This window comes from Dama dama, chromosome 17, assembly GCF_033118175.1.
Source record: "Dama dama isolate Ldn47 chromosome 17, ASM3311817v1, whole genome shotgun sequence".
In the NCBI taxonomy this organism is placed as follows: domain Eukaryota; kingdom Metazoa; phylum Chordata; class Mammalia; order Artiodactyla; family Cervidae; genus Dama; species Dama dama.
The window spans coordinates 42,323,074-42,350,470 of NC_083697.1; the positions used below are offsets into that span (position 1 = coordinate 42,323,074).

General features: G+C 41.3%; 1 protein-coding gene across 5 annotated transcripts in view; it reads left to right on the top strand.

Moving 5' to 3' along the window:
• Window positions 1-5,676: 5,676 nt before the first annotated feature.
• ABCG2 (ATP binding cassette subfamily G member 2 (JR blood group)) overlaps window positions 5,677-27,397 on the top strand; it is a 73,307-nt gene continuing 51,586 nt past the window's right edge. For 2 of the 5 annotated variants that reach the window (XR_009696511.1, XM_061164429.1), the window contains exon 1: window positions 5,681-5,836. The gene's annotated coding sequence lies outside the window, so the exon portion shown is untranslated. Of the gene's footprint in view, window positions 5,837-6,134; window positions 6,269-24,990; window positions 25,027-27,397 lie in introns of those variants that run through there. The other 3 variants (XM_061164430.1, XM_061164431.1, XM_061164432.1) reach the window with 3 other exon arrangements.

Below are 27,397 nucleotides of genomic sequence, written 5' to 3' on the forward strand. Positions count from 1 at the left end.
TAAGGACACATCTTGACTCCCTCCCCTTTTGTCACAACTTAAAAATATATAATATTTGCTTTTCTTTTCTAATTCCTCTGAATTCTAAATCTATTCTGTTTTCTAAGTTACCTGATAAACCACCTTTTCTTCTTTATGGCTTGTCTTCTTGGCATGCACACCTATTCTGGCCTAATTTAAACCAAACAAGAAATATTTTCTCTGAGCCCCAAGATACTCTTTCGAAATACTGCTTTCTCTCACCTTCCTTTTATAGTGAGACTTTTGGAAAGTGTTGTTTATACCCTGTTTCTATTCAGAAACTAACTGTTCTCTCACTGAATTGATCAAAAGCCCCTGGTAGCTGATAAGCAGAGCCATGGTGGGAGGTCATGGTGCATACAACCTCTTGCACTGGTTTTTATTTTCTTCAACTTAAGTAGTAGTGAAAATAAATACACTGGGAGCCAATACAGATATTATATTCCCAAATGCCCCCAGGGCTATAATAAGCCCTGCCTGATACCTGACATCTCACATGCTAGGAAAGTAATGCTTAAAATTCTCCAAGCCAGGTTTCAACAGCACATGAACCATGAATTTTCTGATGTTCAAGCTGGTTTTAGAAAAGGCAAAAGAACCAGAGATCAAAATGCCAACATCCGTTGGATCATCAAAAAAGCAAGAGAGTTCCAGAAAAACATTTTCTTCTGCTTTATTCACTATGCTAAAGCCTTTGACTGTGTGGATCACAACAAACTGTGGAAAATTCTGAAAGAGATGGGAATACCAGACCACCTGACCTGCCTCTTCAGAAATCTGTATGCAGGTCAGGAAGCAACAGTTAGAACTGGACATGGAACAACAGACTGGTTCCAAATAGGAAAAGGAGTACGTCAAAGCTGTATATTGTCATCCTGCTTATTTAACTTATATGCAGAGTACATTATGAGAAATGCTGGGCTGGAGGAAGCACAAGCTGGAATCAAGATTGCTGGGAGAAATAGCAACCTCAGATATGCCGATGACACCACCCTTATGGCAGAAAGTGAAGAAGAAATAAAGAGCCTCTTGATGAAAGTGAAAGAGGAGAGTGAAAAAGTTGGCTTAAAGCTCAACATTCAGAAAACGAAGATCATGGCATCTGGTCCCATCACTTCATGGCAAATAGATGGGGAAACAGTGGAAACAGTGGCTGACTTTATTTTTGTGGCCTCCAAAATCACTGCAGATGGCAACTGCAGCCATGAAATTAAAAGACGCTTACTCCTTGGAAGAAATGTTATGACCAATAGCATATTAAAAAGCAGAGACATTACTTTGCCATCAAAGGTCCATCTAGTCAAGGCTATGGTTTTTCCAGTAGTCATGTATGGATGTGAGAGTTGGACTATAAAGAAAGCTGAGTGCTGAAGAATTGATACTTTTGAACTGTGGTGTTGGAGAAGACTCTTGAGAGTCCCTTGGACTGCAAGAGAGCCAACCAGTCAATCCTAAATGAAATCAGTCCTGAATGTCATTGGAAGGACTGATGTTGAAGCTGAAACTCCAATACTTTGGCTACCTGATGTGAAGAACTGACTTACTTGCAAAGACCTTGATGCTGGGAGAGATTGAAGGTGGGAGGAGAAGTGGACAACAGAGGATGAGATGGTTGGATGGCATCACTGACTCAGTGGACATGGATCTGAGTAAATTCCAGGAATTGGTGGTAGACAGGGAGGCCTGGTGTGCTGCAGTCCATGGGGTTGCAAAGAGTCAGACATGACTGAACGACTGGACTGAACTGACACCTGAATTTGCTAAGGGGGAACTGTGTTCACCACTTGGAGAACACACTAAGGAATGGGCCAAGTCCTTACCACTTCCTTGCAGTTGGCAGCCAGGCAAGCAGATAGAGAGAGCTCAGGGGGGCTGGGAGAGGTTTGGAGGATATTAAGAATTCTATGAGAAGGATGAAGAGAGCTTCTTATAGGTCCATATAAGAGCTTTGATAATAGGGTTGCCTGATTGATGGCATTATAGGCCCAGGAAGCTTGTACCTCCATACAAGCAAACACCCTTCACTGGTGTGATGATTGGAAAGGAATATTAGGCTCCCTCCCTGCCCCCACTGCAAAATCTCCCAGTTATTTTTAGAGTTTTCAAAAGGGCGGCTCAAGTGATTTTATGAATAAAACTATTGGCTTCCTTCCTGAAGGCATTTTTTCTGAATCGTCTAGTTATGCCTATGTGCACTGCCTACAAAAACCCATGGTGACACCTCGGCCCTTCTGGTGATCATTTAAGATCGCCAATGATACCACTCTAATGGCCAAAAGCAAAGAGGAATTAAAGAGCCTCTTGATGAGGGTGAAAGAGGAGAATGAAAAAGCTGGCTTAAAATTTAACATTCAAAAAACTAAGATCGTGGTATCCAGTACCATCACTTCGTGGCAAATAGATCAGGAAAAAATGTAAACAGTGGCAGATTTTATTTTCTTGGGCTCCAAAATCATTGTGAATGGTGACTGCAGCCATGAAATTAAAAGAAATGTGCTCCTTGAAAGAAAGGCTATGACAAACCTAGACAGCATATTAAAAAGCAGAGGTATCACTTTGTGAACAAAGGTCCATATAGTCAAAGCTATGATTTTTCCAATAGTCTGATGCTGAGAAAGATTGAGGGCAAGAGGAGAAGGGGGAGACAGAGGATGAGATGGCTGGATGGCACCACCGACTGAGACATGAGTTTGGGCAAACTCCAGGAGATAGTAAAAGACTGGCAAGCCTGATGTGCTGTAGTTCATAGGGATGCAAGGAATCAGATATGGCTTAGCTACTGAACAGCATCAATGATATGTGTGTTAAAGGTGTGAACTCCAGTTGACCTCAGAGTTTTCAGTTGGGAAATCCTGACTTTGATAAGTCTACGATTTGACTGTAAGGCATATAATATGACTATGACTTCAAGGGCAGAGTCAAATGGGACTGAGCACAAAGCAGCCTTAAATTGTTGGGAGACTGAATTTGGCACGAACTTTTTGTGGGAAATTTAGCTATATGTATTAAAAACGTTTAAATGAGCATACCTTTTGCCTCAGCAATTCCCTGTCTGGAATTTACCTGAGTGTGTGTGTAATGACAGAGCTTATAAAGATATTTTGTGAATAATAGGAAGTTTGGTTAAAGTACATAACAAACACTGAATACCATGTGCCCATTAAATATAAAGTTGTAGAAAGATTTTGAATGACAGGGAACCATGTCATTCCATGAACCATGAACATGTTGCAAAATAGCAGTTTTACAAAATATTAATAGTAATAGCTACCATCTAGTGTGTGTGTGCACGCTCAGTTGTGCCGACTCTCCACAAGCCCACCAGGCTTCCCTGTTCATAGAATTTTCCAGGCAAGAGTACTGGCATGGGTTGCTGTTTCCTACTCCAGGGGAGCTCCTGACCCAGGGATTGAACCTTGGTCTGTTGCCTCTCCTGCATTCAGTTCAGTTCAGTTGCTCAGTCGTGTCCGACTGTTTGCGACCCCATGGACTGCAGCACACCATGCCTCCTTGTCCATTACCAACTCCCAGAGTTTACTCAAACTCATGTCCATTGAGTTGGTGATGCCATCCAACCATCTTATCCTCTGTCATCCCCTTCTCCTCCTGCCCTCAATCTTTCCCAGCATCAGGGTCTTTTCAAATGAGTCAGCTCTTCGTATCAGGTGGCCAAAGTATTGGAGACTCAGCTTCAACATCAGTCCTTCCAATGAACACTCAGGACTGCTTTTCTTTAGGATGGACTCCTGCATCGGCCAGCGGATTCTTCATCACTGAGGTACCTAGGAAGCCCCAGCATCTATTAAGTGCTATCTAATGACATTACATACATTATCAGTGCTTTACACACATTATCTCATTTAATGTAACTATCCCGAGAGAGCCTTTCCCCTGATTACCAATAACCACTTAAAGACTAAGGAACTAGTTCAGGTCTCCAGGGTTTGGGAGAGCCAGAATTCAGACACAGACTATCTGACTCCAGAGATGATGATGTTCATCCCTGTACTTTGTATACAAGCCCATTTTTGTTTTTTAAGAAAATATGTATGCAGAGAAAAAGACTAAAAGCAGATGGTTTGTGGCTGATGGGTACAGATTTTCATCTATTTCTTGATATGTAATAACAGAGGGACAAAAAGCTTAGTTAAATGGAAAGGAAAGACTGTTAGATTAAGAACACATCTAGGGATTTCCCTGGTGGTCTAGTGGTTAAGACTCCGTGCTCCCACTGCAGGAAGCATTGGTTCGATCCCTGCCCGGAACTAAGATCTTCATTGGCCGAAACAGTGGGTGCTGTGGGGTCAAAAAAAGAGAGAACACACTTAGTAGTTGTCCCAATAACCAGGCACTATGAATACTGGGCAGTTATTTTGTTCAGAGAGGGTGAGCAGAGGGCAGTGGTCTGAGAAACTGAGTCCCCATTTATCCTCCTAACTTTTGACCTTGTGCAAAATGGCCTCATTTGGACCAGGTGGGTCATCTTAAAATTAGGAAGGTAGTCTTTAGGTTCCTTCCTCCCTAATATTCTGTTACCTAAAATACCCAAACACTAAATGAGAAAACAGGCATTTGGAAATAGTTGATTTTGTTCAGTCTCTAAGTTGTGTCTGACTCTTTCTGACTCCATGGACTGCAGCCGACCAGGCTCCTCTGTCCATGGAATTCTCCAGCAAGAAGATTGAGTGGGTTGCCATTTCCTTCTCCAGGGGCTCTTTCTGACCCAGGGATCAAACCTGTGCCTCCTGCTTGCAGGTGGATTCTTTACTACTAAGTAGGCAAATTCTTTACCACTGAGCCACCTGTGAAGCTTAGCCCAAAATAAAATATTAACTTAAAAGTTAAAACGACTCATTTCTTTACAATGCAATGCAATTGTGAAATGCTGGCTTTAATCTTAAATTTTCGAACAGAATTTGATGGCAATGATCCGCTTGAGAAAGCGTTAGGAAGAGGTTATGAACTCCTTTCCTGAATCTGCACACTCTCACAGCTTTTCTACACGATCAGACTATTGAACAGATGCATGTATTACAGGATTGTGAGGAACATATTTAAACTATTCGTTGTAATACTTTCTTTCTTTTTTTTTTTTTTAAACTATTCGTTGTAATATTTTCATTCAAAAAGTTTTGTTTACCCCTCCGGACACCCTTAGATTCAGTTCCTGATTTTATTGGCCCTGGGGCGCAGGGACCTCATTTCTCAGAAGCTCATTCATTAGAGACTGCCTACTTGCCCTGGGGGTGGACAATATGTGTGACAGGAAAAAACCTCGGTGCCAGGGTCCCCTGGTACTTAGGGGTGTGGGACTCTGGCAGTGGCCAAATCCGCCCAGGCCAGACCAGGTATTGATCCGCGCGGGGTAGCATTTTCTGGTCTCCAGGGGTACTCCCCACTGTCTATTTCATACCAGCCCGGGAAGCAGAAGTTGTAGCTTTGTCCCCGCAAGCCCAGGAACAGTCTTCTCCCTGACCCCTTCCCCGAGGCCGGGTGACGGTCAGGTCCAGTACCTGGCGGGGTCCACTACTGACACTAGCGTGCTCTCAGCCCAGACGCCGGGCGCTTATCGCAGCCAGGCAGGCAGCGCCACGCCTTCCACGGGCCCTGGGGCATCGACCCGGAGGGAGCCGGGCGCGAGGGAGGGGCCGCTGCCGGGCGCCGTCCGGGTCAGCAGTCTAAAGTTTGCCAAGTGAAGCTGCAGCCGGTGCTGCCTGCGCTCGCTCGTCGGCCCCAGACCGCCGGCTCGCCGCCCGCTCTCTCCGACGTGACGGTAACCCGGGGCCAGTGCCTTCCCAGGTCAGCCGCTGCGCCGGTGAGTGCGGGGCGCTAGGGGGGCGCGCGGGCGCGGTGGGTGGGCTGCCGCCGGGGCCGTGGGCGTCGGTCCGGGCAAGTTGCCCCCGGCCGGACTCTGCCGCCAGCGCGGACTGTGTCCTGAATCCCCCGCCGTCCCGAGCGCGAGTCCCGAGCGCGCGAGACGCTAGAGGGAGTCCCCGGCGGTCAGACAGGGACTGGGGAGACGCTGGAAGGAGGAAAGGAGCCAGGGAGTTTTTGTAAAGGCTTTTCACCACTTAGGAAGCACTGTACGGATGCCTGATGTCATTGTTAAGTAGGAGCTGCTTCCGTAGGATATATTTGGAGGGTCCGGCTGACTCAGCGTTTTATATAAATGAATGTTCGTGCTCTGCCTCTGAGCACAACAGCTCCTGAGATTGAAGCCCTCGGTTACAACTGAACCGCTAACTGAGTGAGTAAATTGTGAAAACCGTTTGGAATATGTGGCATGAAAGGTTCGTGGCTATTGCGTGTGCGTTTGGTAGGCAATAGAAAACTGTACAACTGAAATGACTGGGTTTTAATTATTCACTCTCAGTTTCATTTGAAAGTGAGTATGAAACAGACTGAAAATTTAGACTCCCCCCCCCCCCCCCCCCCGACCCTCCAAGAAAACAGCTCCTTGGTGCAACCGATTTCGTGTCTGGTACTGTGTGTCGAAGATTCATGCTTTTGAACTATGGTGTTGGAGAAGACTCTTGAGAGCCCCTTGGACTGCAAGGAGATCCAACCAGTCCATCCTGAAGGAGATCAGTCCTGGGTGTTCATTGGAAGGACTGATGCTGAAGCTGAAACTCCAGTACTTTGGCCACCTCATGCGAAGAGTTGACTCACTGGAAAAGACCCTGATGCTGGGAGGGATTGGGGGCAGGAGGAGAAGGGGACGACAGAGGATGAGATGGCTGGATGGCATCACCGACTCGATGGACATGGGTTTGAGTAAGCTCCGGGAGTTGGTGATGGACAGGGAGGCCTGGCATGCTGCAATTCATGGGGTCCCAAAGAGTCAGACACGACTGAGCGACTGAACTGAACTGAACTGAGTGTGTGTTAGCCAGTTGGTAAAACTCTTACCTTTCCCCAAATGTATGATATTGCATAGATAAAAAGTTACTGAGTATGGAGGTAGCAGAGAAACTTGTTAATATTGGTACCTTTAAAGGGATTAGCCGATATATTCTATGCCTATTTTTTCTTCCTAGGACATAAAGTTTGTCCACAACTTTGGTTGGTGTGCTAAAGCGTTACTGAGCTGCCTTTTGTAATTTATCTGTGGATAGTTGACTCAGTGATTAACTTCAAAAAATTAACCAGCTTATTAAAAATACTTACTAAAAATGCTGCTGAAGTTAGAATACAGAAAAATATATAACCAAAAAAGTTAGATTGTAAATCTAGCAAACAGTTAAAAAAAATACCCATGATGTTGCTTCATTTGATTTTCTCACTCAGTGGTAGAAATATAAAAGCTCATTCCACTTTCAGGAAATAAAAGATTTATAGTAACAAATGCTTATTGGTCATCTTTGTTCTGGACCCTGAACATTTAGCTAGAACTCCTTTAAGTGCTGTTGCATTAAAATAATATTAAAATACACTTACAGCCAAAATCAATTTCTACATTTATTTGTGTTAAGCATTCATGAGCTTTTGAGGCAAGCCTAAGTATTACAAATGGAAAGGGACATGCACCAAGAAAAGAGTTATTGTGGGGGAGTACATTTGAATGTACGTGGACAGCAAATTAAAGTTATATCTTGGAAGCTAGAATAAAAATGGACCAATCAGTCACACAATTCAGTGAGGACAAAGGCAGGAAATATACACGAGCTCCTTAGAGAGGCTTTTCCTGGCATCTACGTCTGAGGGAAATGTCTTATATCCCAGAAGCTACAGCCGAGACTGAAGTATAGTGGTGGGAGAGTCTCCTGTGTGCCCACCCATAGTACATGCAGTCGTGCATTTTCTAGAACTGCTTGCTGTAGTTGTCATTCTCCTTACCTTAAGTATTGTGAGAAACACTCGTAGGATGCTAAGCCTCTATGGTCCCACATGCTGTGGTTTGATAGTTTGGGAATAAATCTGGATTTTATAGAGTGGCAGGTAGACCTCATGTCTTCAGATACTCTGTGTCTCTCAGGCATTTCTGACAGAAGTTTGGTATCAGTTGAAGGTTATATCAAGTGAGAAGTTTTATTCTGTGTTGCTTACTGGGGTTAGAAGTTAAGGTTGAGCTCTTTTAGTGAAACTTAAAGAACCTGAATGACCATCCTTGATACGGGATATATAGGTCTGTGCTATGCTGTGTTTAGTCTCTCAGTCATGTTTGACTCTTTGCGACCTCATGGACTGTAGCCTGCCAGGCTCTTCTGTCCTTGGAGATTCTTCAGACAAGAATACTGGAGTGGGTTTCCATGCCCTCCTCCAGGGGGTCTTCCCAATCCAGGGATCGAACCAATGTCTTCCTCATTGCAGGTGGATTCTTTACTGTCTGAACCACCAGAGAAGCCCAAGAATACTGGAGTGGGTATCCTATCCCTTCTCTGGGAACCCTGTTCTGACCCAGGAATCAACCAGGGTCTCCTGCATTGCAGGTGGATTCTTTACCAGCTGAGCTACCAGGGAAGCCCATATAGGTCTACAGTAAGCTAAAGTTTATCCTTTTAAAAAATCAGTTCTGAGTTCAGGATGTGAACCAATAATGATGGAGTATCTAGATGAATTTAGCTTCATAGTTTTTTTTTTTTTTTCCTTTCCAACAGCAGTTTTATGAGATCTAATTCACATATCATACAGTTCATACCTATTTAAAGTGTACATTCTCTGCAGTCTTCACATTTTCATCATTCTCGTCCCTAACAACCAATTAACACTCACTCCTTCTTCTCATCATAATCCCTTTAACCCCTGTAGTTTTTTGGAAACCAGTGTTCTGCTTCACAAGGAGACTGTTAGAAAGTGGACATCTAATTTTTGAGCCACATACTTAGCTTGTTTATAGAAATAAGTAAAATATTCAGAGAATCGTAGCATTGAAAGTTAGTGGTGTTCTGTTGTTTAAAATGGGTGTGCGTGCAGCAGAAGTGCTGCCTGCATCCCAATTCCAGTGAAGAAGTTTTGTTTTTGGCAAAGAAGGGTGGAATGAAATCTTAAAACTCCATTGAAAATGCTGATTACTAGCTCAGTCCCTTTGCAACTGAAAGGACCTGTTACTCTTTAGAGCAATGGTTGGCTGGAAATTACTGCTTAGATGCAGTCAACAGTAGGTAGTTCTCTGTCATTTCACAGGATTTAAGTTCTTATCTGGAAGCAAAAAAACGAAAGTCTCTAGAACGCAGCAAGCCCTGTTCGCTCCCTCTGAAGATACTTGAGCTGAGTGTCTTACAAGGAAAGAGGAAAGATTGCCTGAGGGGGTACCCAAACTTCAGATGTTTTGTACAGGAGACCTGTTTCTTCTCTTCTCGTCCTGCTGCGTGGGCAGTTCTACGCTGACCACACCCTGACTTCACCCTGCTGCTGCTGCTGCTAAGTCGCTTCAGTCGTGTCTGACTCTGTGCGACCCCACAGACGGCAGCCCACCAGGCTCCCCCATCCCTGGGATTCTCCAGGCAAGAACACTGGAGTGGGTTGCCATTTCCTTCTCCAATGACTTCACCCTAAAGGAGTGAAAAGAAGGGACACAAAAGGTAGAGGGACCACACAGAATCCTTAGAAAGGGAGAATAAAGTATTTCATTTTACAACTTTTCCTCTACCATCCCATATTAGTTTGGAATGCCATATGAGAGTTGGACCATAAAGAAGACTGAGCACTGAAAAATTGATGCTTTCAAAATGTGGTGTTGGAGAAGACTCTTGAGAGTCCCTTGGACTGTAAGGAGATCAAACCAGTCAATCCTAAAGGAAATCAACCCTGCATATCCATTGGAAGGACTGATGCTGAAGCTGAAGTTCCAATTCTTTGGCCACCTGATGTGAAGAACAGACTGGTGTGCCTGCAGTCCATTGGATCGCCAAGAGTCAGACACAACGGAGCAACTGAACAGAATTGAAATTAAAAAAATTTTGAGAAGCTGAAGCAGTAGCTATATTTTCCATCACACTTTTCTCCAATACTTTGGCCACCTGATGTGAAGAACGAACTCATTGGAAAAGACCCTGATGCTGGGAAAGAGGGCAGGAGGAGAAGGGGGTGACAGATGAGATGGCTGGATGGCATCATCGATTCAATGAATGTGAATTTGAGCAAATTCTGGGAGATAGTGTAGGACAGGGAAGCCTGGCGGATTGCAGTCCATGTGGTCGCAAAGACTTGGACATGACGATGACTGAACAGCAACAACAAAGGTAAAATTACCAGGTTTTCAGAATTAATAAAAGGAAATGGGCATTAACTGGTGAATGCTTGCTGTCTGCAGGTGGTTTTTGTATTTATTCTCATTTTTTGTTCATACCAAGCCTTTTATGGAGGTATTAGAGTTTCGTACTTACAGAGGAGGAGGCAGAGAATTGACAGGGTTATTTATTACCAGGACAAAGTACTTTATTAAAGTTCACCAACCCTTTCTTTTTTTTTTTTTTAAACTTAGCCTGGTCATTTGTTTCACATTTTCTTTCCATGTTCACAGAGCGACACAGTTCATTGTAAAGGCGTGCAGGGACAATGAAAAGAGCCTGTGAGTGCAGGGAGGCCCAGACCTACCTAACTTGGGTCTAGTCACTGTGCCATGAAATCTCTTCATCTCTCTGGACCACAGTTTCTTCATGGGACTAAAGAATTTAGGAATTTGAGCAAGAGTGGTCTGATTTTATTTAAGGAGTCCAGAAGTGGAATATGGGTTAGTAGAAATTGCCAGAATAGTAGTAAGTGTTAGGTATGCTGAGAATTCTTAGTATTTTTATGTGATCTGACAACAAAGGATTCTGCAAACCATCTATTTTGATTTAGAATCTTTCTGATCCATTTCTCCTTATCATAACATAGGGAGACTGTTATATGTCTTTCTAGGCTATCTCATATGATATTAATAGTTACCCCAAATAAACATACATACTTCAGAAACCTAAAGTAGCAGGCTAACTGTAGTTAGAAACCTAATAGTATCATTTCAGTTATCGCTTCACTCTAATAATACTGTTATTATCATGCCAAACCATTCACTGCTTCCAGCTGGAATCTAAGCTATGAGTATAATCCATTTGACATGTGCAATGTTTATACCCAGCTATTACTAGCAACCTAGGGCCAGGTGACTCATTACATTTGCTACAGTGTATGTGCTGTTTAACTCTTTCCTCTAGCTACAAGCTATTCCTTGTGTTCTGATTTCATACTTAGATATATACCTTCCCTCTCCCCCAGTGAGATATGTTCTATCTAGCCTCCTAGAATGCCACCCCTACCCAGAAGTAAATTCAAATGGTTTGAATTTTTCAACAAAAATAAAATTGCTATTCTCTCCCTCTATAATATGAGAAACTAGGAAAAGAGATCTTTGGTGCATTAGTCTTTATAAAACAATGCTTTTCCAAATATATACAGCTGTGGCTGGGTTGCATAGGTCTTGACGAGGAAGTTTTAAAGAATAAAGATGGCAGTTTAAGTCTAATATTACATTAGCATTATAAACATCGAAAAATATTGGGGTTATTATTTTTTTAATTTTTAATTTTGGAATCATTTTTAGACTTACTTAAATGTTGTAGAAAACGGTACAGAGAGTTCCTATAACATCTTATGTAACTATAGTACCATTGTTGAAACTAAACTATAAACTTATTTGGATTTCATCAGCTTTTCGCTATCTTTTTTTCTATTCAGGATCCAGCCTCCGAGCTCACATTGCATTTGATTGTTGTATATCCTTAATTTCCTTCAAACTATGACAACTCCTCAACCTTCTATTGTTTTTCCTGACCTTGACACTTATAATGAATACAGTGCAGTTATTTTGTAGAATGTCTTGCAATTAATACTGGATATTTTCTCATGATTAGATTGAAGTTATGCATTTTAGGAAGAAATTGCAGAAGGAAATGGCAACCCACTCCAGTATTCTTGCCTGGAAAATCCCACGGATGGAGAAGCCTGGCAGGTTACCGTCCATAGGGTGACAAAGAGTCGGACATGACTGAGCAACTTCACTTTCACTAGAAGTAATCCCAGTGCATCATATCAGGGGTACATGATGTCTTATTACTGATGTAAACTGATGTAAACTCTGGTTAAGTGCTGTTTGTCAGGTCCCTGATGGTTAACATTTTTCCTTTTGTATTTAATATATATCATGGGAGAGAAACTTGGGCCTTGCAAATATCCTGTTTCTCCTTAAGTCTTTATTCACTAGTTTTAGGCCATTGGTGTAACTGGATGTATATGGTACTGTGTTGTTCTAACAGTGACTTAAAGATTGTTTTTCTCATTACTTCTCTTTATTAATGAGAATTTTATAAGCAAGAGCTGTTCCTTCATTTATTTATTCAACTGTATAAATATAGACTCATGGATATTTATTTTATTGTGTAAGTTATAATTCAATACAGTCATTATTTAATTGCTGATCAAATGGTTCTACCATTGGCCACTGGCAGCTCTTCTTTCAGGTTGGCCCCTGTGCCCTTTTGACATACCACCTCTCCATCCTCCCTTTTAAAAAACCATTTCCTTGCTTTCTGGTATCATGAAATGCTCCAGGCTCATTTTTCTATTTTCCATGCCCTGACCCTGGCATCAACCATTTTTCCAAGGCACTCTGTTTCCTTGTTTTGGAGGCTGTTATTATAAGAAACTAAGATCTGGGTACTAGGTGTGTTACTGAAGTTGCTTTGAACTTTTTAAGTTTCATAGATTTGTGACTTAGCAAATGCATATCTACAGGAGGAGTAATGCTTTAAATTTCAAAGACTCTAGAGACCATAGTGCCAATTTGCATTCAGTCTCTTATGAGAAAGAAATAAAATTGGAAGGGCTAGAATTTTAAAAGTTCCCAGTTTTTCTCAAATGAAGACCTGTAAGTGTTTATAAATCAAGTAGCATAAACACATTAATTTTTATTTACTCAGGCTCTGGTAAGAAAGTAGCTTGTTATTTACTGACTGTATGTGAAGGTGAGATATGCATAGATTATATCTTTCAGAAATGCAAAATTTCTTTAAATGAATTGTGAGATCCTGGCCCCCACTTCCCCACACAACAAAGATTTCTGGGTAAGTCTTTGAGTCTACTTTCTCATTCTGAAAAGAAAGGTTTTAGGCAAGATTTTCATTTCTCTTGTCTCTTAGTGGGCTCAGAGGACCCCTTAATATCCAGAAATTATGGACCCTTTCTCTATATTTTAGTTATAATTTTAGTGTGTGTTTATTGGTTCACTGGTTTAAAAGATTCAGTTTAATTTCAGATCTGATTTATGTTCATCATGCCAGCTTACTTTTAATATTGAAATTTACTCAGTTAAACTTTATTTTAATCTCAGCCAATCCAGACCATGTACAGAAGTCTTTTCTAAGGGTTCTATTTCCACAAAGCTTCTTTAACTTTCTTTTTACTGTTAGGTTTTCTCCTATGCTTTTCCTTTCTCTCTCTCTAGGATAAAATTATTTTCTTTTCCCTCAACAAATTGTATTTTCATTTCTTATACCTTTTTTCCTTTCATGAAAAGATGTTTTCCTTACCAATTTTAGTTGTCTCAATTACATGCATTAACCAGAATTCTAAATTTTTAAAATCCTTAATTTCTAGTGAAAACTAAGAAGTATGCAGTTATAAACTGTTTTTCACATTATTATTCTGTAGATTGGCAAAATCACAAATACTGTTTATGATTTCTAAAAAATATGTGGTTTTTTAATAGAAAATTTTTCAATGTGATATTTTTATTAATAGACCTAAATATCTTCTCTGTAAAAAGGCAGCCTATGTTGAGTAATTAATGTTCCAGTATCTTATTTTATTTGGGAATGATCTAGCTATGTGGGAATGATCTAGATATTTAAACGGAGAAGGACATGGCAACCCACTCCAGTATTCTTGCCTAGAGGATCCCATGGACAGAGGAGCCTGGTGGGCTCCTGTCCATGGGGTTGCACAGAGTCGGACACAACTGAAGCGACTTAGCATGCATGCATGCACTGCAGAAGGAAAAGGCAACCCACTCCAGTGTTCTTGCCTGGAGAATCCTGGGGGTAGAGGAGCCTGGTGGGCTGCTGTCTGTGGGGTCGCACAGAGTCAGACACGACTGAAGTGAGTTAGTAGCAGCAGCAGCAGCAGATATTTAATAATTTCCATCATTTTACTTAATTTAGCAAACCTATAAATATTAAATCACCAAAAATCTGGAGAAACTATTTTTAAGTAGACAAACCGTAAGACATAAATTATTCTTAAAGAATTTACCTAAAAATTGTTACTCCATTTGTATCTGTTGAATTATAGTATGTTTAGATTACCCATGAAAACTAATGAGACATTACACAAAATAAGCCATCATTTCAAGATATTTTTCTTGAGAATTTTATAACAGGGATAGTATGACCTATTTAACTTTTGGTAAACCTAGGTGCAGTAAAAGTAAGAATGGTCTATATTCGTTAAACCAACAAATTTAAACTTTAAAACTGATTATTAGTATAATACTGACTATTTCCCAGATCACAGGAACTTGAAATTTATTTGGGTTGGCTTTCTTTTAAGTAACTTAAAAAAATTTTTTTTATTTTTAAGATTTTTTATTTTTAATTTTTTGGCCAAGCCCTGAAGCATGTGGTATCTTAGTTCGCTGACCAGGGATCATTCCTAGGCCCCTCGGCAGTGAGCACATAGAGTCCTAACCACTGAACTGCCAGGGAACTTGCAGGCTAGTTTTTTATTATATTTTAAAAATATCAATTTGTAAGTGATTACTTTGTCAACAAAGGTCCGTCTAGTCAAGGCTATGGTTTTTCCAGTAGTCATATATGGATGTGAGAGTTGGACTCTAAAGAAAGCTGAGCGCCAAAGAATTGATGCTTTTGAACTGTGGTGTTGGAGAAGACTCTCGAGAGTCCCTTGGACTGCAAGGAGATCCAACCAGTCCATCCTAAAGGAGATCAGTCCTGAGTGTTCATTGGAAGGACTGATGTTGAAGCTGAAACTCCAATACTTTGGCCACCTGATGCAAAGAGCTGACTCATTGGAAAAAAACCTGATGCTGGGAAAGATTGAAGGTGGGAGGAGAAGGGGACCACAGAGGATGAGATGGTTGGATGGCATCACCGACTCAATGGATATGAGTTTGGGTAAACTCTGGGAGCTGGTGATTGACAGGGAGGCCTGGTGTGCTGCAGTCCAAGGGGTGGCAGAGTCGGAAACGACTGAGCAAATGAACTGAACTTTTACATCAGTTAAATACAGCTTTTTTATATGTTTAATTTTGATAATATTATCTGGAGTTAGGAACATATCATATGTATAATGTACACACAGAAATATAAAAAGGCATAAATAGAGCCCTCATAGCTTCATTTGAAAGTTATTGCATTATAAATTTACTAGTTTATAAATAACAATTTGAATAAGTTAAATATATTTGCTCAGATGACTAAAGCTTTTCACTGTTTTGTGGAGAATATTTTAAGGTTTGTATTTGTCCTTGATAAATCCTGAAGGAGGCTGTGAATTAGATTTGGTGAGGGATGCTTTCCAGCAGTTTGAGTTCAGCAAAGCCTGTTTCTCTCTCTCTCTCTTTTTTTTTTTTTTTTTTTTGGTGCAGGTTCTACCTGATTGAACTAATTCAGCTCAGTCCCAGGTCCTTGTGGGATGTACTTATGTTTCTGATGTGTAGAGATTTGTAAGACAAGACAGTTGCTTTTAATTCCTCAGAGAACTGGTCTGCCACCTATACGGTACTGAAAGATTGATTTGCCCAGCTACATTTTCTTTATTTGCTTCTTTATATCAGTAAAAAGATTTCCAACTACTGTGAAAATCAAGAGTTATATGTTCTAGAACTTTAGCAGTTTATCCTGCTTTCCAAACTTTGCACAAGCCATTCAATAAAGGCCCTCTTTTTGAGTGTATAAATTAAACCCAGAGCAGTTTACCCTAGTGGCTAAAAGTCTTCATTCTTTTTATTAACTTCTGAATATTAACCCCCAGTTTTATTTCATATTGTGTGGGCTCAGGTAACCCTATTGATTTTCCTTAGTGTGTTTAATCAATGTTGCCTGAGGGGCAGATTTATAAGCCCTATCTTACACCAGGCAAGGGAGACCTAAGTTTATCCCATAAGGTAATTGGCAGAAGAGATTTAACCATCTTATATAAAGCCCATTTAAACATACCAACTTTTATACATATTCATCCCAATTCTCTCCGCTCTTATATCTGTAATTTTAACCTCCATTAAGTCCCTATCAACCTATCTTGGTCTTATACAGAGTCCCAGAAATCTTTCTTTTTATCTTCCTGACCACATTATCTATTTCTATGTAAAAGGCTTTGGGTTTCCCAGCTGAGGGGTTGAGCCAAGGGACTCAGGACCTTTCATTGATATTTTAACTTGATTAATTGGCCTAACTGTTGCCCCAAGCAGTTGAATTTTCTAGCAGCCTTTTAAATATGTATGTTTTGCTGTGCTTAATTGAGCAGTGTGTCTGACTTTTTGCAACCCCATGGAGTGTAGCCCACCAGGCTCCTCTGGCCCTGGGGTATTCTCCAGGCCAGAATACTGGAGTGGGTTGCCAGGCCCTCCTCCAGGGGATCTTCCTAACCCAGGGATCGAACCCAGGTCTCCTGCATTGTAGGCAGATTCTTTACTGTCTGAGCCACCAGGGGAGCCCAAACTGGGGTAAATAGAATGGACTTATTTGGGGTTCTTTAATGATGGGGACCAATAGGGAGTCCCTTTGGCCATCCAACCTTAGCAATGTATCAAAATGTTTGTTTTGATACATTTATTTATTGTTTTATTTATCCCATTTCTTAATCACCTAAAGATTTTTATTGTTTTGGAACAAGTCCCTTTAAAATTTCTACCTTATTGGGAAGATGTCTCTAGACTTTCTCTGCAGTTTTTTCTATTCCTCTTAATCAACCTAATTAACAATCTAATGCTTTTATTGGCATCTGTAAGACCCATTGAAGGGAAATTGACCATAGATTCAGCTTCCCAAACTTTTTTTGTTGTTGCTCTTTGTTTGTCTTAAACTAAGGGAATTATTAAGGTTAGCCATTACATTTTTTTTTGTATCCACTTTATACTTTGGTCTTTTCATAGGTGCCAATAATCCAGCTGTTAATAGAGTTCTCTAAAAATTTACCAGTTTAGAAGTTTCTTCAATTTTAATCTCCGTTGTCTGGCCATTGTCAGAGCTCTCATAACACAGGGAGGGAAAAAAAAGTCTTAAGAAGATCGGGTAAAACATTTATATCTCAAAGACACAGTGGGAGAAATGCTAGTTCCTCCTTTGAAAAGTTTTTTGTTCCTTTAAGGTCAGAATTCCGAGAAGATGTTTTACCAAGCTGGCTTTTTCTAGTTGCAAACGCGCACACAAAAATTAACTTTGGAGTGTTAAAAGAACCCACATTTGGTCCTTTTTAAAGTGAGATTTTCTTTAATTCCCAACAAAGCAGGTACTTGTGGGAGTAAATTCTGTACATACATAATACAGTCTTCCCACCGTCTCTCAACTGTGGTAATCCGGTTTTCAACTGAGCAAAATCTTTCCATTTTCAGTTCATCTGGGATAACCCAGGTACCTCTTCTTGAAAATAAGTTCAAGGAAAACCTACTCCTCCAGCGAGGATTTTATTCACCACCAAATAAAACTAAGGATAATCAGCCAATAGTGGAGATCCAGGACCCAGAAGAGACTTACCTAAATTCATCTGGACTCTGAGGAGGTGGCTAGGCACAAGAGGTCTTTGCTGGTACCAAGGCTCCAGATTCTTGTAGAGTTTGGATGAGGGAGAGAAGTTTGTTCTGGGTCCCTTTGTCGCTAACTAAAGCAGTCGACTGAAGAAAAACGCACAACCGAAAAATTGCAAGTTAAGTTTTATTTGAGGACTTTACCGAGGACTGTGGTTCGGGAGACAGCCTCTCAGATCGCTTTGAGGAACTGCTCCAAAGACAAAAGAATAAGGGGGTAGCCAGGATATTTAGGAGATTTTGCTGAAACGAAAAACAACAGGAAAAGCCAAACCATGTAGTCAAACATCAAAGATAACTGATAGTCACAAAAAATAGACATTACTAGTTAATGATTTAGGTGCTTTTCTGTATGAGAAGATAAAAGATTCTGGGCTCATTGTAATGATTCCTGAGATATGCACCTTAACTATCTAGGGCCAGTGCCCAGAACACATAATGCTTCCTCTTTTCTCTATCCCAATTTCTCCTCAGCTGTACCAGGGGGGTTTGGGAAATGTGGCTGCAGTGGCTAATGGTTTGATCCTTGTTTACTGGAGTAAGAGGCAACATTCTTTGTTTACTAGAATGGCAGGCAACATTCCTTGTCCATGTCTGTCAGTTTCCTCTTAAATGTACATGAGTGTGAATGTAAATGTAAAATGAATATAAAGTGTAAATGAGTTTCCATGGACCCAAAGCTGGACCATTATACTTGTTCTTGTTTTCCCTTAATTGGGCAGATCTGGGGGAGGTAGAGAGTGGGGTTGCTTTGGAATGGGGCAAACAGTAGAGAGTCATTATAAAACTTCCATTGGCTTTGGGTATAGGTGCCTCTTGCTTGTTGGAATGCTGGATCTTCCTTGCTCTCCCAGCCCCACTCTCTTGTGGATAAAGGCTGCACACCAAGGGTACTTCTGGCATCCTAAGATATATATCTGAATACACTCTTCCTTAGAAACCAGGTAATGTTTTTACATACAGTTTCAGAGTGCTTGTTTTGTGTCTGGTATTGTATTTAAGAGGTTTCCCTGGTGGCTCAGATGGCAAAGAATGTGCCTGCATTGCAGGACCTAGCTGTCATAGGCAGGACAGTGTCCCCATCTTGGCTCTTGAATGACTACAGTAGCCTCTATGTGGTCTCCCTGCTCTGTTCCTCTCTCCAGCACCCCCACCCCCACCCCCAAGTCAGAGTGATCTTTTTTTAACATAATTAGGTTATGTTATTCCTCCACCCAGAAGCCAAAGCAAAGTTCTTACAGTGGCCTGAGGTATGGACACTGCCAGAGCTGACCTGAACCTCTGACTTCACATCCTATACTCTCCCTCCCTCTGCTTCAGTCCCACTGGCTGTGCTACTCCTTAGGCTAGCACTTGATCTTGGCATCACACCTCCAGAGAGCCACCCTCAGGTTTCTGCTCAAAGGCCTCATTGGGAAGGCCTTCCCTGACTTCGTTTCCTCCTTCACTTTTATTTTTTTCTCTTTAGCCCTGCTGACTCTGACATTTTCATCAAAAGGAAAAAGGAATAGGAGTTAGGGACACACCCCGATGCAGTCAAAAATCCATTATAACTTTTGACTCCTCCAAAACTTAACACACATTTTGCATGTTATATGCATATCAACATATATTTTATCATTCATGACATATCTTTCTTGATTTTTTTCAGTATTTCAGGTTTTTTCAAATTGTTGCACATCTTGAAAAAAAAAATCTTCCAATATATTTATTGAAAAGAAATCCACAATACAAGTGGACCTGCACAGTTCAAATCTGTTTGTTCAAGGTATAGCGAAACGCAAGTTCATATGCTTAACACACTGTGAGGCCAAACTGAAACACTGGAGTTTGGAACAGAGAAAGGTTTATTGCAAGGACCAAGGAAGGAGAATGGGTGGCTATACTCAAAAGATGTGAACTCTGATGGTTTTCAGGGAAGTTTTTATAGGCAAAATTTGGGGTGGGAGCTGCAGGGTGTAACTTCTAATTGGTTGGTGATGAGTTAACATGGTGGTGTTTCAGGAATTTTGTGCTCAGCCTGAAGTTACCATTGTCCATCCTGGTGGGGGCCTTAGTTCCTATAGAAAAACTCAAAGATATTGTAATGTATATCCCTTGAGGAGGAACCAGGACCCTGCTCCATGGCTGTAATATTGTTTCTTGACTGCCTTTCCTTGGTTTCTGCATTCCTTCACTCTTCTAATTAGCGACCGTTTGTATCTGCCCTTTGAAACTCAGGGAAGGTCTGAGAAGCTGAAGTTTTTTCCCTATAAACAAGAAACAGGGAATACAGAAAGACTTTTGTATGCAAGAGGGCCACACAGGATCCCACCAGGTTTCAAGGGTCAGTTGTAGTTCTATTATGTACAGTTGTATCTATTTAAAGAGAGGGTTAGGATTAAATTGAGGGACTTTCCTGGTGGTCAAGTGATTAAAACTCTGCCTTCTAATGCAGGGGGTGTGAGTTCAATCCCTGGTCAGGGAACTAAGAACCCAGATGTCTCAGGGTGTGGCCAAAAAGTAAAAAAATAGTAATAATAAAAAAATTTTTTTTAAAGATTAAATTTAAAAAGGGACAGGAAACAGATCTATGGTTGTCATGGACTAGGGTGGGAGAGGGAATTTCTTTGGGGTGATAGAAATGGTCTGTGTCCTACTTTTCATGGTTACATGACTGTATGCATCTTCAAAGTCCAAAAACTGTACTTAAAGAGGATGTTTGACTGTCTACAACACTGTTTACTATTGACACGTTTTGAATAAAACATGACAAAAAACAGAGATTAGGCTGAACCATGAGTAGAGCTGGTGTTATGTTGGAAGGAATGTTATATGTACCAAAACATTCCCCCTCTTGTTTTTATCTGTTCCTTTTTCCTCTGTTGTGTGTGTTGTGTGTGTGTTAGTCACTCAGCTGTGCCCGACTCTTTGTGACCCCATGTACTGTAGCCCACCAGGCTCCTCTGTCCATGGATTCTCCAGGCAAGAATATCAGAGTGGGTTGTCATTTCCTTTACTAGGGATCTCCCTAACTCAGGGATCAAACCCAGGTCTTTACCATCTGAGCCATAAGTCACCAATTCTCCGTGGATCCGTCATTGGCCTTACTGTGTATCTCCTCAGTGCAGGAAGGACGGGGATCTGTAGAATGAGTGAGGAGATGGCTGAGGGGACCTGTGGAGCTTCCACAGTCAAGTCTTAGCTCCCTACAGGGCATACGTCACCCTTAAGGGCTTTTCCTGCCTCTCCAGCCTAATTTTCTTACTGCCCTTTCCCTAAAGCTAAACTTTAATATAATGAACTTATCAACTGAAAAAAAAGTCAAAGCCTAAAAGTTGAGGGTTATATTGTATTTGGTGGGAATTTTTAGGACTTCAGGCCTGGGAGGCAGCATTTCAAGCAGCCTTGAGAGAACTCCGAGGAGGTAGGGTGGAGGAGTCAGGTTATATAGATGTTTGCAACAAAGGACAGGTAGTCTGAACATTAAAAGTATTTTTGTGAATTAAAGAAAACCAGCTATCTCAAGTTAAGGAATTTAGCACTTTTCTGTATATGGCAAGATGCAAGCCTCTGAGCTCACTGAAGTCTTTCCTTTTGTAAGTATCTCAGCTATCTGGGGCCAGTATCTTGTGGTTTTTCACATCCGGAGTTCTTCTGAGCTCCCCATAGGGAGTGGCTGCAGCCTGGGGGCTGCCAGATCTTGCTGGTATTCCTCTCCTTCCTGGGTGCCCTGGAGGGCTGGGTCTCTGGTGACTGTGACCTCATTGTTTACTGATACGGCAGGAAGTACTCTATTTCTCAAACTGCGTGCATTTCCCAGAGCAATCTCTTTCAGTTTAGTGATTTTGCTTTCCTTTACTAGGACAACTTTCTTTTCTCTTCTCTCCTTCCCATATAACTGGTTAGTCTCCTTTAGGCGGCCACTTCTAACCACTCTGAGCCCCCAACCCCCACCCACCTACCCTGCCCCAAGCCATGTACTCCTTGAGAGATGAACCTGGTTTTAACCCCTCAAGTAATTTTGAAGCTCTAGGCAAAGGGGTTGGGAAGACATTCCTGGCTGGAAATTCTGCTTTGAAACAGGATAATTATATTTTCTCTCAACTCCACTTGGGTTAATACGTGAGTTTTTAGGGGGTATTCATTAGGTTTTGTCCTTACCTTTCACAAAGTCCAGATGAAATCTTCGGTGGTTTTTGTGTCCTTTCTAATTTGTACATGTAGTTTACTAATCCTAGCAGAATTTAACTTCTCTAGATGACCTCTCTAGATAGGGTGGTTAGTGACTTCCTCTTATTTGTGGTCAGAATATCTTTATGAAGCTACTTTGCTTACAGGGGTGTGGCATATTGTAATTTAGTCTTTCATTCAGTGGGAATAATTGAGAACATGATATGAGTGACTCCAGAGGCTGCAAAACTAATGGACATTAGATCCCGGCTTTTACATATGCATATATGGCTTTCTGAAATGGCAGCTTTGCAATAAAGTCCAAAGGAGATAACTTTAAAATATTATTATTTCACTTATAATTTGGGAGATGGCTGAAGGTCAGAAGGGCATGAGAAGAATGTTCCTGCACTGTGAGCTAAGGCTAGAAAAAACATTTTACTGCTAATTTGCTTGATGAGCTGTGATCCAAATACTGGTCATACATTGTTAGAGAAAGCTTTGTGACTATTATTGGAAAGCTTTGGAGGGTGGCTGGAAGGTTTATAGTTTATTTAAATTAATTATTTTTCTTTCATCAGCCCACCTTCAGTATTTGAAATTCGGAATAAAGTAGTCTGAAATTTACCATGAAAATGCTATGAAATTTATGTTATTGTTAGGGAAACATGAATTGCCCACTTTGGCCAGGCATGATGAAAATTGCTTGCCTGAGTTGTCTCACAATAGGAGGTCCCGGTAAAGAAGGAGGTACTAACAGAAACAGAAGATGTGGCAAGAGCACACAGAAGAACTGTACAAAAAAGATCTTCACGACCCAGATAATCATGATGGTGTGATCACTCACCTAGAGCCAGACATCCTGGAATGTGAAGTCAAGTGAGCCTTAGGAAGCATCACTACGAACAAAGCTAGTGGAAGTGATGGAGTTCCAGTTGAGCTATTTCAAATCCTGAAAGATGATGCTGTGAAAGTGCTGCTCTCAATATGCCAGCAAATTTGGAAAACTCAGCAGTGGCCACAAGACTGGAAAAGGTCAGTTTTCATTCCAGTCCCTAAGAAAGGCAATGCCAAAGAATGCTCAAACTACTGCACAATTGCACTCATCTCACGCACTAGTAAAGTAATGCTTAAAATTCTCCAAGCCAGGCTTCAGCAATACATGAACTGTGAACTTCCAGATGTTCAAACTGGTTTTAGAAAAGGCAGAGGAACCAGAGATCAAATTGCCAACATCCGTTGGATCATCAAAAAAGCAAAAGAGTTCCAGAAAAACATCTATTTCTGCTTTATTTAGTATGCCAAAGCCTTTGACTGTGTGGATCACAATAAACTGGAAAATTCTGAAAGAGATGGGCATACCAGACCACCTGACCTGCCTCTTGAGAAGCCTGTATGCAGGTCAGGAAGCAACAGTTAGAACTGGACATGGAACAACAGACTGGTTCCAAATAGGAAAAGGAGCACGTCAAGGCTGGATATTGTCACCCTGCTTATTTAACTTATATACAGAGTACATCATGAGAAAGACTGGGCTGGAGGAAGCACAAGCTGGAATCAAGATTGCCAGGAGAAATGTAAATAACCTCAGATATGCAGATGACACCTCCCTTATGGCAGAAAGCGAAGAAGAACTAAAGAGCCTCTTGATGAAAGTGAAAGAGGAGAGTGAAAAGTTGGCTTAAAGCTCAACATTCAGAAAATGAAGATCATGGCATCCGGTTGCATCACTTCATGGCAAATAGATGGGGAAACAGTGGAAACAGTGGCTGACTTTATATTTCTGGGCTCCAAAGTCACTGCCGATGGTGACTGCAGCCATGAAATTAAAAGACGCTTACTCCTCGGAAGGAGAGTTATGACCAACCTAGACAGCATATTAAAAAGCAGAGACATTACTTTGCCAACAAAGGTCCGTCTAGTCAAGGCTGTGGTTTTTCCAGTGGTCACGTATGGGTGTGAGAGTTGGACTATAAAGAAAGCTAAGTGCCGAAGAATTGATGCTTTTGAACTGTGGTGTTGGAGAAGACTCTTGAGAGTCCCTTGGACTGCAAGGAGATCCAACCAGTCCATCCTAAAGGAGATCAGTCCTGGGTGTTCATTGGAAGGACTGATGCTGAGCTGAAACTCCAATACTTTGGCCACCTGATGCAAAGAGCTGACTTATTTGCAAAGACCCTGATGCTGGGAAGGATTGAGGGCAGGAGAAGAAGGGGACGACAGAGGATGAGATGGTTGAATGGCATCACTGACTCAATGGACATGGGTTTGGGTGGACTCCGGTAGTTGGTGATGGACAGGGACGCCTGGCATGCTGCGGTTTATGAGGTCACAAAGAGTCAGACATGACTGAGCGACTGAACTGAGCTGAACTACCTCCAAAAAGTAACAGGAAAGAGTTCAGGAGGGGCCAAAAGGAGAAGAGAGGAGTCAATTTGTCCTACCAACCTCCCGGAATCCTTCTCACTGAAATCCATCTTGGCCGAGAGAGGCATGCACTCTGGGAGGACCCTGAGTCAGAATGATTGGCCAGAGGCAACCTGGAAACCAACCCCATTACCATAAACGCTGAGACTGTAAGCCACGTGGCGGAGCAGTTCTCCTGGGTTCTCTTCCCCTGCTGCTCTCTGCTGGGGCACCCCCTCTAATAAAGTCTTTTGCTTTGTCAGTTCATGTATCTCCTTGGACCATTCATTTCTGAGTGTTAGACAAGAGCTCCCTCTTGGGCCCTGTAAGGGGGTCCCCTTCCTGCACTCAGTAGTCAAAAATGTTTGGGTAAAATGTGAATTCTGTTTGGGGATCAGATTTAATTCTTCAGGGATTTATCTTGTTTGTTTTGCTTGAGGAAAGTGATTTAATTCAATTTAGTTATTGTTCAAAAGACAGTTCTAAAATAATGGAAGCATTGCCTTTTTTCAGCCATTGTATACATGATCATTTTGTAGATTTGTTATTCTGAACCTGAAATATATGGCACTGTCCTATTTTTGAAATAAATATCATGTAGTTTTATGGTATTTTGAAATCTGAGAATGATTTTGATAATAGCTTATAGCAAGTATCTTTTGTTTGTGATGCAGGATGAATATGGGAGTGCCTGGGGTGGCCTCATAGTGGTAAAGTATATGTGTCTTTTATGGGGTTATAAAATTGATTGTTTATAAAGTAACCCAAGAATGAGGAAATAGATTTTTAAAAAGTAAATGCTTTAGACCTGTGTTGTCCTATATGGTAACTATTAGCCACGTGTGGCTATTTAAATATAAGTGAGTAAGTTAAATAACATAAAACATTCACCAGCTATATTTCAAGTGCTGAGTAGTAGCCATATGTGTCTGGTGGACAGCACTATTTTATTATCCCTATGCCTATTAATAAAGAACATGGAAAGAAGCACAGCCACTTTTCCATCTGACCTCCAATTATCTTGAACTCAAGAGAATCACTTCTTGGGCCATATAGCCTTTTTACACATGAGAAACCATATTACCATCTGTAAGATCAGTGGTTGTGTAATTTGTGAGAATGAAGGGAGTTGGTAATTTTGGGGGGGATGGTGTGCTGCTAAGCATGTGGGATCTTAATTCCTTAACCAGGAATTGAATCCATGCCTCCTGCACTGGAAGCGCAAAATCCTAACCACTGTACCATCAGGGAATTCCAGAGAGTTGGTAATTTTTATCTTGTCAAGTTATATATCTCTTAGCTGGTGCTTCCTAATCTCCACTATTTTAAACATATCCTCAGCACTCAGTCCTTGATAAATCCTTCTCTTAGCTACAGAGGAGGGGAGGAAAAAGTTTTCATTACCAGGCCCGTTCCTTTGTCCTAGCGTGTCTCACTGGTTTTCTGCAGTAGCCTCCTGACTGGTCCTTGCTTCCACACTTGTCTCACAGCAGCAGCTAGAGTGATTTTTAAAAAGCACAGTTAAGATCATGAGCTTTTCCTGCTTGAAAGGCCTCAGTGGCTCCTCTTGGACTATACAGACCTTCCACAGTGGTATTTCTTCCCGTCTGTCTGGCTGACCTCCTTCTTTGTGCTGCCCTCCCCAGATCACTCTGCTGCAGTGCTGTGGGGGCCTTGAGTGCCAGATAGCTCCCTTGACCTAAAGACTTCAGCCCTCTGACTCCAACTCTACCCTGCTGGTGTCAACACGAGATGTTTGCTTCAGGGTGGAACTGTCAGATCAGAGACGATGTGAAAACCCATTGATGGATAGAGGACTCTTTAAACTTCAGGGATGAGGGATGGGATGGAGAGGGAGGCGGGGGTGGGGGGTGGGATCGGGATGGGGAACACATGTAAATCCATGGCTGATTCATGTCAATGTATGGCAAAAACCACTACAATATTGTAAAGTAATTAGCCTCCAACTAATAAAAATAAATGGAAAAAGAAAAAGTAACAAGCTTAAATAGATTAAGAATAAAAAAAAAATAAACTTCAGGGATTAATTATGGAAGTTTCAATTCAGATTTTGAGTTCCTTTTCTAACAATGTTCAAAACTATCCTGCTTCTATTTCTGTGTGTTCATAAGTTTTGTAGCAGTCTCCTGACAGTGACCCAAGAGGCCTAATTCCTTGTCAGGGTAGCAAGGTCTTGGCATAACAGTAAATAGCTGAAGAAGGTGTGCTTACCCAGCATGTCCTCTTGGCTGTGAGGCAGAGTGCCACTTTTGCTATTATTATCCCTAGGGGAAAAAAAAGTAAGAAGAGGGCCTGAACTCTTGACCTGAGGCTGCTCTGGCGTCTACCAACAGGTGCAATATTTACAGCTATGGACACAGGTATCTGGCTGAGGACTTTAGAATTGAACTCTGTACTTTTATTACCTGTGTGCAGTTTCTATTGACTTATGCACTCTGTTTATAGAAGACTGTCTGAGTAAGAGTATGGTAAAGAGTAAGATGGAGAAAAGTGGTATTTTTTTTTTTTTTTTGAAAAGTGAGTCATATATTATTGAATTCTGCAATAGGGAGCAGAATTATATATGGTTGAGTGTGTGGGCTTCAGAGGCAGCAGGCCTATTTTGGCTTCTTTTTTTTCAATTAATTAATTTATTTTAATTGGAGGATAATTACTTTATACTATTATGATGGCTTTTTTCATATATCAACATGAGTCGGCCACAGGTATATGTGTCCCCCCCATCCTGAACCCTCCTCCTACCTCCCTCCCCACCATATCCCTCTGAGTTGTCCCAGAGCACTGATTTTGGGTGCCTTGCTTCATTCATTGAACTTACACTGGTCATCTGTTTTACATATGGTCATGTACTTGTTTCAATGCTGTTCTCTCAAATCATCCCACTCTTTCCTTCTCCCACTGAGTCCAAAAGTTCGTTCAAAAGTGGTATTTTTAATGCAGGTTATCATTCTTATAATAGAAGTACGTGTCTATGGAAGAAGACTTTTCAAAAAAGTAAAAATGTACCTCATTAGTTAGAAAACAACAAGAAGAGAGGAAAGGTAACAAAGGTTCAGTTCA